This window comes from Budorcas taxicolor, chromosome 22 (assembly GCF_023091745.1).
Source record: "Budorcas taxicolor isolate Tak-1 chromosome 22, Takin1.1, whole genome shotgun sequence".
In the NCBI taxonomy this organism is placed as follows: Eukaryota; Metazoa; Chordata; class Mammalia; order Artiodactyla; family Bovidae; genus Budorcas; species Budorcas taxicolor.
This window is the reverse complement of record NC_068931.1, coordinates 460,782-474,033: the sequence shown is the minus strand read 5'-3', so window position 1 is coordinate 474,033 and position 13,252 is coordinate 460,782. Positions and strand designations below refer to the sequence as shown.

Here is a 13,252-nt window from a genome sequence, read left to right as displayed (position 1 = left end):
GGTCATGGTGGAGAGGTCTGACACAATGTGGTCCACTAGAGAAGGGAATGGCAAACCACTTCAGTATTCTTGCCTTGAGAACCCCACAAACAGTATGAAAAGGCAAAATGATAGGATACTGAAAGAGGAATGCCCCAGGTCAGTAGGTGCCCAATATGCTACTGGAGATCAGTGGAGAAATAATTCCAGAAAGAATTGAAGGGATGGAGCCAAAGCAAAAACAATACCCAGCTGTGGATGTGACTGGTGATAGAAGCAAGGCCCGATGCTGTAAAGAGAAATATTGCATAGGAACCTGGAATGTCAGGTCCATGAATCAAGGCAAATTGGAAGTGGTCAAACAAGAGATGGCAAGAGTGAACATCGACATTCTAGGAATCAGCAAACTAAAACGGACTGGAATGGGTGAATTTAACTCAGATGACCATTATATCTACTACTGCAGGCAGGAATCCCTCAAAAGAAATGGAGTAGACATCATGGTCAACAAAAGAGTCCGAAATGCAGTACCTGGATGCAATCTCAAAAATGACAGAATGATCTCTGTTCGTTTCCAAGGCAAACCATTCAGTATCACGGTAATCCAAGTCTATGCCCCAACCAGTAATGCTGAAGAAGCTGAAGTTGAATGGTTCTATGAAGACCTACAAGACCTTTTAGAACTAACACCCAGAAAAGATGTCCTTTTCATTATAGGGGACTGGAATGCAAAAGTAGGAAATCAAGAAACACCTGGAGTAACAGGCAAATTTGGCCTTGGAATGCGGAATGAAGCAGGGCAAAGACTAATAGAGTTTTGCCAAGAAAATGGACTGGTCATAGCAAACACCCTCTTCCAACAACACAAGAGAAGACTCTACACATGCACATCACCAGATGTTCCACACCGAACTCAGATTGATTATATTCTTTGCAGCCAAAGATGGGGAAGCTCTATACAGTCAACAAAAACAAGACCAGGAGATGACTGTGGCTCAGATCATGAACTCCTTATTGCCAAATTTAGACTTAAATTGAAGAAAGTAGGGAAAACTGCTAGACCATTAAGGTATGACCTAAATCAAATCCCTTACGATTATACAGTGGAAGTGAGAAATAGATTTAAGGGACTAAATCTGATAGACAGAGTGCCTGATGAACTATGAAATGAGGTTTGCAACATTGTACAGGAGACAGGGATCAAGATTATCCCCATGGAAAAGAAATGCAAAAAAGAAAAATGGCTGTCTGGGGAGGCCTTACAAATAGCTGTGAAAAAGAAGAGAAGCGAAAAGCAAAGGAGAAAAGGAAAGATATAAGCATCTGAATGCAGAGATCCAGAGAATAGCAAGAAGAGATAAGAAAGCCTTCTTCAGCAATCAATGCAAAGAAATAGAGGACAAGAACAGAATGGGAAAGACTAGAGATCTCTTCAAGAAAATTAGAGAAACCAAGGGAACATTTCATGCAAAGATGGGCTTGAAAAAGGATAGAAATGGTCTGGACCTAACAGAAGCAGAAGATATTAAGAAGAGGTGGCAAGAATACCCAGAAGAACTGTACAAAAAAGATCTTCATGACCCGGATAATCACGATGGTGTGATCACTCACCTAGAGCCAGACATCCTGGAATGTGAAGTCAAGTGGGCCTTGGAAAGCATCACTACGAACAAAGGGAGTGGAGGTGATGGAATTCCAGTGGAGCTATTTCAAATCCTGAAAGTTGATGCTGTGAAAGTGCTGCACTCAACATGCCAGCAAATTTGGAAAATTCCACAGTGGCCACAGGACTGGAAAAGGTCAGTTTTCATTCCAATCCCAAAGAAAGGCAATGCCAAAGAATGCTCAAACTACCACACAATTGTACTCATCTCACATGCTAGTAAAGTAATGCTCAAAATTCTCCAAGCCAGGCTTCAGCAATACGTGAACTGTGAACTCCCTGATGTTCAAGCTGGTTTGAGAAAAGGCAGAGGAACCAGAGATGAAAGTGCCAACATCTGCTGGATCATGGAAAAAGTAAGAGAGTTCCAGAGAAACATCTATTTCTGCTTTGTTGAGTATACCAAAGCCTTTGACTGTGTGGATCCCAATAAACTGTGGAAAATTCTGAAAGAGATGGGAATACCAGACCACCTGACCTGCCTCTTGAGAAATCTGTATGCACGTCAGGAAGCAAGAGTTCGAACTGGACATGGAACAACAGACTGGTTCCAAATAGGAAAAGGAGTATGTCAGGCTGTACATTGTCACTTTGCTTATTTAACTTATATGCAGAGTACATCATGAGAAAGGCTGGACTGGAAGAAACACAAGCTGGAATCAAGATTGCCAGGAGAAATATGAATAACCTCAGATATGCAGATGACAACACCCTTATGGCAGAAAGTGAAGAGGAACTAAAAAGCCTCTTGATGAACGTGAAAGAGGAGAGTGAAAAAGTTGGCTTAAAGCTTAACATTCAGAAAGCGAAGATCATGGCATCCAGTCCCATCACTTCATGGGAAAGAGATGGGGAAATAGTGGAAACAGTGTCAGACTTTATTTTTTTGGGCTCCAAAATCACTGCAGATGGTGACTGCAGCCATGAAATTAAAAGATGCTTACTCCTTGGAAGAAAAGTTATGACCAACCTAGATAGCACATTCAAAAGCAGAGACATTACTTTGCCAACTAAGGTCCGTCTAGTCAAGGCTATGGTTTTTCCAGTGGTCATGTATGGATGTGAGAGTTGGACTATGAAGAAGGCTGAGTACCAAATAATTGATGCTTTTGAACTGTGATGTTGGAGAAGACTCTTGAGATTCCCTTGGACTGCAAGGAGATCCAACCAATCCATTCTGAAGGAGATCAGCCCTGGGATTTCTTTGGAAGGAATGATGCTAAAGCTGAAACTCCAGTACTTTGGCCACCTCATGTGAAGCGTTGACTCATTGGAAAAGACTCTGATGCTGGGAGGGATTGGGGGCAGGCGGAGAAGGGGACGACAGAGGATGAGATAGCTGGATGGCATCACTGATCGATGGACATGAATCTGAGTGAACTCCGAGAGTTGGTGGTGGACAGGGACGCCTGGCATGCTGCCTTTCATGGGGTCGCAAAGAGTCAGACATGACTGAGCGACTGAACTGAACTGAACTGAACTGAAGATTACACCAGTATGCCACATGATATTTATGTCCTTTAACTTTTGTAATCCGATTTTTTTGTCTAAAATTTTTTAAGTGGAAAAGATTTGAAAGATTGCTAAATTTTTTCCCCAGTAAATAAGAGAGAAAGTCAAATTTAGTACAGTTAAGCAAAACACCACGTAGTTTCTGTTTTATGTATTAACACTACATTAATAATACATTTTTTTTATCAACCAACATTTGCAGACACAGTTTATTTACATATCAAGGGCAAAATCTTCCAGAATAATGTTTAGTACGAAAATATTTTAGAGTCCATGATTTTGGAGACTGTGTCCTTGACATCCTTTTTTTTTTTTTTTTTTTTATAGTGTATGATTCCTTTAATGAAGTTCAAAATTAGGCAAGACTAATCAATACCATTAGAGGTCATTACAGCATTTCCCTCTAAGGAGAACAGACTTTAAGAGTTCACAAGGGAGATCTGCAGTGTTAGAAATGTTCTGTATCTAAATCTAGGTGATGAGTACATGGGCATCTATACATATGGAATAAAAATCAAGCTAGGCACGTAAGATGTGTGCTACTTATGCTAATTACACCTTAACTAAAAAAAACCTGGAGGGGGCACTCTCTTTTTTTTTTTTTTAATTTTAAAATCTTTAATTCTTACATGTGTTCCCAAACATGAACCCCCCTCCCACCTCCCTCCCCATAACATCTCTGTGGGTCATCCCCATGCACCAGCCCCAAGCATGCTGTATCCTGCATCAGACATAGACTGGCGATTCAATTCTTACATGATAGTATACATGATAGAATGCCATTCTCCCAAATCATCCCACCCTCTCCCTCTACCTCTGAGTCCAAAAGCCCGTTATACACAGCTGTGTCTTTTTTCCTGTCTTGCATACAGGGTCGTCATTGCCATCTTTCTAAATTCCATATATATGTGTTAGTATACTGTATTGGTGTTTTTCTTTCTGGCTTACTTCACTCTGTATAATCGGCTCCAGTTTCATCCATCTCATCAGAACTGATTCAAATGAATTCTTTTTAACGGCTGAGTAATACTCCATTGTGTATATGTACCACAGCTTTCTTATCCATTCCTCTGCTGATGGACATCTAGGTTGTTTCCATGTCCTGGCTATTATAAACAGTGCTGCGATGAACATTGGGGTACATGTGTCTCTTTCAATTCTGGTTTCCTCGGTGTGTATGCCCAGCAGTGGGATTGCTGGGTCATAAGGTAGTTCTATTTGCATTTTTTTAAGGAATCTCCACACTGTTCTCCATAGTGGCTGTACTAGTTTGCATTCCCACCAACAGTGTAGGAGGGTTCCCTTTTCTCCACACCCTCTCCAGCATTTATTGCTTGCAGATTTTTGGATCGCAGCCATTCTGACTGGTGTGAAATGGTACCTCATTGTGGTTTTGATTTGCATTTCTCTGATAATGAGTGATGTTGAGCATCTTTTCATGTGTTTGTTAGCCATCCGTATGTCTTCTTTGGAGAAATGTCTATTTAGTTCTTTGGCCCATTTTTTGATTGGGTCATTTATTTTTCTGGAATTGAGCTGCATAAGTTGGTTGTATATTTTTGAGATTAGTTGTTTGTCAGTTGCTTCATTTGCTATTATTTTCTCCCATCCAGAAGGCTGTCTTTTACCTTGCTTATATTTTCCTTTGCTGTGCAGAAGCTTTCAAGAAATCAAAGAGGACACTAATAGATGGAGAAATATACCATGTTCATGGATCGGAAGAATCAATATAGTGAAAATGAGTATACTACCCAAAGCAATTTACAAATTCAATGCAATCCCTATCAAGCTACCAGCCATATTTTTCACAGAACTAGAACAAATAATTTCAAGATTTGTATGGAAATACAAAAAACCTCGAATTGCCAAAGCAATCTTGAGAAAGAAGAATGGAACTGGAGGAATCAACTTGCCTGACTTCAGGCTCTACTACAAAGCCACAGTCATCAAAACAGTATGGTACTGGCACAAAGACAGACATATAGATCAATGGAACAAAATAGAAAGCCCAGAGATAAATCCACACACATATGGACACCTTATCTTTGACAAAGGAGGCAAGAATATACAATGGAGTAAAGACAATCTCTTTAACAAGTGGTGCTGGGAAAACTGGTCAACCTCTTGTAAAAGAATGAAACTAGATCACTTTCTAACACCGCACACAAAAATAAACTCAAAATGGATTAAAGATCTAAATGTAAGACCAGAAACTATAAAACTCTTGGAGGAGAACATAGGCAAAACACTCTCAGACATAAATCACAGCAGGACCCTCTATGATCCACCTCCCAGAATTCTGGAAATAAAAGCAAAAATAAACAAATGGGATCTAATTAAAATTAAAAGCTTCTGTCCTTGACATCCTTATTTCTCAGACTGTAGATAAGGGGATTCAAAATGGGTATTACTGCCATGTATAACCCAGACACCACTTTGACTTTGTGCCTGGAGGGTGTGGAGTTGGGCACAGAGTAGAGGAAGAGGATGGTGCTGGGGAAGATGCTGATGGCGGTCAGGCGGGAAGTGCAGGTGGAGAAGGCTTTGTGGTGACCACAGGCTGAACGCATCTTGAGAATGGCGACAACAATAAACGCATAAGACAGGAATGATGAAGAGTGTGCTAACCTCATTAAGGGTGGAGAAAATAAAAAGCAGCAACTGGTTGAGATAAGTATCAGAGCAAGAGAGGGAAAGCAGGGAGGAGAACTCACAGAAGTGATCGGTTGTGTTGAAACCTTGAAATGATAATTTGATAACAGTACTGGTGAGTATTAAGGAGCAAGCTACTCCCCAAGCATAAGATCCAACCACTAACGTGGCAGAGTCTCAGGGACATGGCCACCCTGTAGAGCAGAGGGTTGCAGATGGCCACGAAGTGGTCTTAAGCCATCACAGCTAATAAAAAGGACTCAGTCACCACAAAGGTACAAAAGAAAAAGAATTGTATTACACAGCCTACAACCATGAGGTTGTACAATGGTCTTGGGAGCAACGATGGATGAATAACAGAAATCCACAAAGGAGAAGTGGCTGAGGAAAAAGTACATAGGGATGTGCAGTTTGGGGTTAATTTTGATGGTTACAATCATCCCAAGATTCCCTGCCACAGTGCCACTGTAGATGGTGAAGAATGCCGAGAAGAGGGGCACTTGCAACTCTGGGTAATCAGAGAAGCCCAGGAGAGTGAACGTGGCCCCACTTTCATTTCTCTCTGACAGAAACATGGCTTCTGCTTGTCAGAATCTGAATCAGTCCTAGAAAGAAAAATATTAAGGGAAATAAGGATGTAAGACACTTGGTTAACTATTCCTTACCAAAGCTAGAAGATGAAGCAAAGTGTCTCTTTTAGAATCTGTGTGTTTTCTATGCATGCCTTGCTAAATGTCTAAAATTTTTAAAAATGACAAGCATTTAAACATTTCATTTAAGTAAAATTATAATTATTGAACTTTCTTAGTTATCAGTTTTAATTTTTAATATTTCAAAGTAAAAAAATGAGTTCAAGTCACTTGGGATTATTTTAAATAAAATCCTCCCATAATACAGATTTTCTTGAACATTATAATTCCTTAAAAGATTAATTTACCTTAGTACCAGAGCTCCTTGTTTCAGTTGTATCACTAATAGCAAAAATGATAAACTTCTAAACAAATTAAATTTTTTATTGTATGTTCAGAACGTGACATTAAACATTGCACCCCTAATGCTTTACATTTGTCCGTTTACTATTCATTCCGTAATGAATTCAACCTTAATAGTTGTTTTACTTCTGACTCAGTAAACTTGTTTTCAAAATAAATTATAATTTTTCACAGAGTGTGCTTCTCAACCTAGCAAGACCAGTTTGTCAATCCCCCATCATTGTTTGAGGAATAATAATATTGAAAAAATAATAAAGATAATCTAGTCTGGTTATTTATTCTAGAGATGTCAAAACAGAAGATGGAGATTTTTGACTTTTCCTGTACCATGCAAATAAAGCCCAATCTACACATCTATGACATGAACCCTGATCCAGGCTCCCAGCAATTATCCATTAGTCTACAGTAATCTTGATCCTTGTTCAAAGTCCAGATGCAATTTTCTTTATTTTTTATCATACTTTTAATTTATGACAAACTGGAGACTTTGGGAATGTGCCTGGTGAACGTGTTCATATCACAGAGCTATACTAGAAAGCATCAAAGAAAGAAATTTGAGAAAAATGTTCTCTCGGAAAGAATAGCTATCCTTATTAAAGATTCTAACTTAGACACGTGTATACCTGTGGTGGATTCCTGTTGATGTACGGCAAAACCAATACAATATTGTAAAGTAATTAACCTCCAATTAAAATAAATAAATTTATATTTTTTTAAAAAGAAATGTCCAGTTCTTGGTCTTTCTCTCTCCTTTTTCCTCTCTTCAAGGTGCATAGGGTATTTATTTTGTCCCTATATTACCTGTAAAGAAGAAAGATTAAATTCTTGAGGTAGCACTGTACTATGGAAACATTTCATGAGAAAATAGTAATATAAAATAATTCCATTTCTCTAATTGATGACCAATACCTCTAAGATCCTACTGAACCAGAACCAGAAGCTCTTTATCTATCATTTCTGGTAAAGTTCTCTCTAGTTTCACAACTTGAGAAATAGATTTCAGATGGCCATCAATGAAGAGATCAGATCATATGCAAAACAAAGAACTCAAGATTCTGATCTCTTACTAAACTCAAAAATTTGAATATTGAAGACATCCTATCACAAAGCTGGATGTTCTAAATATAATTAATATATCTAAGGTGCTTAAACATCCATTTTATTTTATTTATTTATTTTCTATTGATGTGGACCATTTTTAAAGTCTTTATTGAATTTGTGACAATATCGCTTCTGTTTTATGTTTTGGGTTTTTGGCCATGAGGCATGTAGGATTACAGATCTCTGACCAGGGATCAAATCTGCACCCCTGCATTGGCAAAGTTCTAACCACTGAGTCACCAGGGAATTTCCTAAACACTCATTTTAAATTAATGTTACATTTGATATAGCTATGCTACATTCCACACCCCCACACCCCCATTTTGTTGTAATATTTGCTCTCAGAGCTGCTTTATTTTCTTAAGTAAAAATGGTCCTTTTTCCTTTTATCATTATAGAGTTTGCTTGATCTCTCTCTCTTTTTTAAAATACTTGTCCTTTCTACCTCGACTACAGCTTCAAACATTTGTAGTAGCAAGACAATGCACATTCCCCAGATTCTCAGAACTCTCCTAATCCCACATTCCAGGCATCTCTTGTTTAAGGGGCTGTTATTCAGGGGCTTGGACTTCCTAGATGGCTCCATGGCAAAGAATCCTCCTGCCTGAGGATGCAGAAGTCACAGAAAACCCAGGTTTGATCCCTGGGTTGGGAAGATCCCCTGGAGGAGGAAACGCCAACCTGGTTCAGTAGTCTTCCCAGGATAATCCCATGGATAGAGGAGCATTGTACAGGGCTGAAGTACTGAGCACCCACACATGCTCACTCAGGAGCTCAGCTGAGCCAGCTTCAATACAGAGCTCTGTAGGCTGAGTGCAGTTCCTCTTCCTTGAAACCTCAGAAAGGCAATTTTCAATGACTAGATAATTCTCAAGAATATCTATATATAAATGGTAAATTTCCCCTCCACACTTTTCCCCCTAAGGTTCCCAGCATTGAAATTAACATTAATCTGTCTTTAAAATCTAATGCATACCTGCTGATGTTGAAAGCAGGATCTGTCCTGTTTGGAAGTGATGGATATATTCTTGTATCCGGAGTCACATCCTTTGGTGCATAAACCCTAGAGACTATCTGTTGCCTCATCCTCTTAAAACCATGAAATAAACATTTATAATTAATCACCATTCTCTGATGTAATTTCTGTGTCCCAGAAAAACTGGAACAGTGTTAAGGGCATTTCATATGGAAATTTATATGTTTAAGTTACTCCTCTCAGATTCTTCATCACTCCGATACTTTTTTACACTTATCAGTTCAGTTCAGTTCAATTCAGTCGCTCAGTCGTGTCTGACTCTTTGTGACCCCATGAATCGCAGCACACCAGGCCTCCCTGTCCATCACCAACTCCTGAAGTTCACTCAGACTCACGTCCATTGAGTCTGTGATGCCATCCAGCTATCTCATCCTCTGTCGTCCCCTTCTCCTCCTGACCCCAGTCCCTCCCAGCATCAGAGTCTTTTCCAATGAGTCGACTCTTTGCGTGAAGTGGCCAAAGTACTGGAGCTTCAGCTTTAGCATCATTCCTTCCAAAGAAATCTCAGGGCTGATCTCCTTCAGAATGGACTGGTTGGCTCTCCTTGCAGTCCAAGGGACTCTCAAGAGTCTTCTCCGACACCACATTTCAAAAGCATCAATTCTTTGGCGCTCAGCCTTCTTCACAGTACGACTCTCACATCCATACATGACCACAGGAAAAACCATAGCCTTGACTAGACGGACCTTAGCTGGCAAAGTAATGTCTCTGCTTTTGAATGTGCTGTCTAGATTGGTCATAACTTTTCTTCCAAGGAGTAAGCGTCTTTTAATTTCATGGCTCAGCATTATCAAATAGTAATTGAATGACTACAATATGCCAAGCATAACCCTCTTCTTCCAGATTTTCACTCTAATCAAATGCCATTAGAATGAAGAGTTCTTCATGATTTATTGACTTAGAAGCAGAAATATTTACAAGTTTAAATATTAAGTTGGGAAAATGGTCTAGTCCCTTTTAAATATCTCTGTCATTACATCACCACATCCACTCCATTAATTACTTTTAGATACTGAATTATTGAAATAACACATATTTCTGGAAGAAAACATGAACTATATAATTTAAAAAGGAAAAACACTATAGAAATAATTGTTATCAACTTAACTACATTGGAAATCTTGCATTCAACTTTAGAGAAACGTGACTGATATTACCTGACTACCTGAAGTAAAAGAAAAAGGTGACCATCACCATAGTGGTTTAACGTGGCTCTCATTTATCCCCTGGTATGATGTGATGAGAGAAGCTTTACTTCTGTGATATTCCTTCCCTCAAACCAATGTGAGAAAATCATTAGGAAAGTCCACATTTGAAAGTATTCTACAGGATACCTCACCAGTATCCCTTAGAATGGTAAGGACCAAAAACATGAAAAAGAAAAATGAAGAAGCATCACAGACCAGAGGAGATTTGGAAGACATGATGACTTAATGCAATGTGGTACCTAGACTGGATTCTAGACAAGAAAGGTGGCATTAATGGTAAGGGGGAGCAAGAAACTGATAAAATGCAATAAAATTTACTTTTTAAAAATAATAATGTACCTATATCTATTTATTTATTTTTTAAATTTTACTTTATTTTACTTTACAATAATGTATTGGTTTTGCCATACATCAACATGAATCTGCCACTTTAATTTTTTTTATTTTATTGTGTTAAGAACACAACATGACACACCCTCTTAGATTTTAAGGGTGCCCATACAGCGTTGGGGCTTGGAAGAGGGGACAATGGAGAGATGTTTGTCAAGGGGACAAAGTTTCAGTTATGAAAGATGAATAAATTTTAAAAATGTACAACAATGTAATTGCAATTAACAGTACATTTTATACTTGAAATGTGGTAACTGAGTAGAATTTAACTATTTTCAACATGAAGAAAAAATAAAAGAAAATTATAAGACATGAAGTAATTGATATTCTAATTATCTGATTGTGATTATTTCACTATATATATATATATATATACACACACACATATACACATATATAAACATCAACTATACTCCTTAGATCTGTACTATTTGTTTTTGTCAATTATACCTCAATAAATCTAAAAAAAATAAAATTAAGAAGTATACTTAAAAAAGAGAAATATTTATTAAATAACAAAGATAAATTTTGCCGTGACTTTTTATTATCCAACATTTTTGGAGTCTATGGGAATGATTATAGAGCATGGGGAGAAGACATTTAAGCTTTTAACTTTCATATCTAATGTTTCTAAAGCTGCTGTTAATGTTTCTTCAGCTTTTCCAAGAAAATATAATTACATGAGGAAGCAATAATTAATTATAATTGCTCGCTTTGAGGCCTCTGAAGAATAAGGTAAGTGATTTTCTCCAGGGCTCTTGTGCCACAAGGAGTGGAGAGACATGTCTCAACTTCTTCCCCAAACTGCTGAGACCTCCAGAGGCTGGAAGGTAGGGTGCTTTTTCCACCAGCAGGTCTGTCTGTAGGTCTGAGAAAATATGGATATTCTTTACCATATAATGTATCTAAAAGATACCTTAGGTTCACTCATTTTTTCATGAGAAAACATCTTTTCGGGGAAAATGCCAACATTAAGTATCAGGAACAGGGAATGCATATTTTCTAGCAAGCTTTGTAGAGGGGGCCTGGCTTAGCTGAGCTCCTTTGTAGTAGTGTCCTGAACAAGTGTTTCCTGGGAGTGGGGAAGCAGAGGGTCTCTGAGAGTTTTCAGGTACATGTCTCTTTAATTCTGTGAGTTTTTGGAAGAATTGTGCAAGGGAACAGAGGTAGGTATTTAAACAAAACTGAATTGAGGAGGATAAAATGAACCTCTGGAGACCAAGTATCAAAAGTTTCAGCTCCAAATCAGATTTTAGAGCATGGGAAAAACAAATGCTTACTCACAAGAGCAAAAAGAAAAAAAAAAAAAAAGGAAGAAATTACAAGGATAAAGATTTTAGATACCGTGCATTCCAGATTTAAAAACAATACAGATTGTTTAAACTATACAATAGCATCATTTGGGAGATAAGAAACTAGGTGTGTAATTTGGACATAATTCATACAGAAGAACCTGAAAATCTACAAGGAAATAAGGCAATATTTCTCAACTATAGGTGATTATAAACCTCTTCTCCGCCCCCAACATGGACATTTGACAATATCTGGAGGCATTTTTGATTGTCATAATGAATGTACAGAGTGACTGGACAAGGGTCAGAGATGCTGCTATACGTGGTAGCATGCACAGGGATGATTTGGGAGAATGGCATTGAAACATGTATACTATCATGTAAGAAACGAATCACCAGTCTATGTTCGATGCAGGATACAGGATGCTTGGGGTTGGTGCACGGGGATGATCCAGAGAGATGATATGGGGTGGGAGGTGGGAGGGGGGTTCATGTTTGGGAACTCATGTACACCCATGGCGGATTCATGTCAATGTATGGCAAAACCAATACAGTATTGTTAAGTAAAATAAAGTAAAAATAAAAATTTAAAAAATTAAAAAAACATGAAATATCAATATTACCAAGCCTGAGAAACTCTGAAAGTTATAATCAATAAATGAGAATTGACTTGGGAAGGTTTCCTTCTGATTGATCCTTCAGTTCAGTTCAGTTCAGTCGCTCAGTCTTGTCTGACTTTTTGTGACCCCATGAATCTCAGCACGCCAGGCCTCCCTGTCCATTACCAACTCCCGGAGTTCACTCAGACTCACATCCATCGAGTCAGTGATGTCATCCAGCCATCTCATCCTCTGTTGTCCCCTTCTCCTCCTGGCCCCAATCCCTCCCAGCATCACAGTATTTTCCAATGAGTCAACTCTTCGCATGAGGTGGCCAAAGTACTGGAGTTTCAGCTTTAGCATAATTCCTTCCAAAGAAATCCCAGGGCTGATCTCCTTCAGAATGGACTGGTTGGATCTCCTGCAGTCCAAGGGACTCTCAAGAGTCTTCTCCAACACCACAGTTCAAAAGCATCAAATCCTTGGATATCTGAACACACAGAGCCATCAAAAGTTCTCACTGTTATGTGGGACCTCTTGCTTTTAATGCTGAAACATCTAGAACCAGTTGGTTCTAGGTTTGAGAAGTAGAGATGATCTTACCAGAAATGTTAGTCTAAGGAAGAAGTCTTGTTCATAAGGAAAGATAACTAAAGACATTAATTATCTGGTGTGTATGACTCACAGCTCTAAAGCAAGGCCAGCTCCAGGTGAGCTGAGATGTGCCACATTGTTTACACCTTACACCATTGCCGCCATGTGTTTGCCAAAACCTCTGCACAGCAAAGGAAATGATCAACAGAAAGAGGAGGCAGCAGAGTGGGAGGA

General features: G+C 38.7%; 1 pseudogene; it reads right to left on the bottom strand.

Moving 5' to 3' along the window:
• Positions 1 to 3,402: 3,402 nt before the first annotated feature.
• Positions 3,403 to 6,381, bottom strand: LOC128067498 (olfactory receptor 5D18-like; annotated as a pseudogene).
• Between the last annotated feature and the right edge of the window lie 6,871 nt (positions 6,382 to 13,252).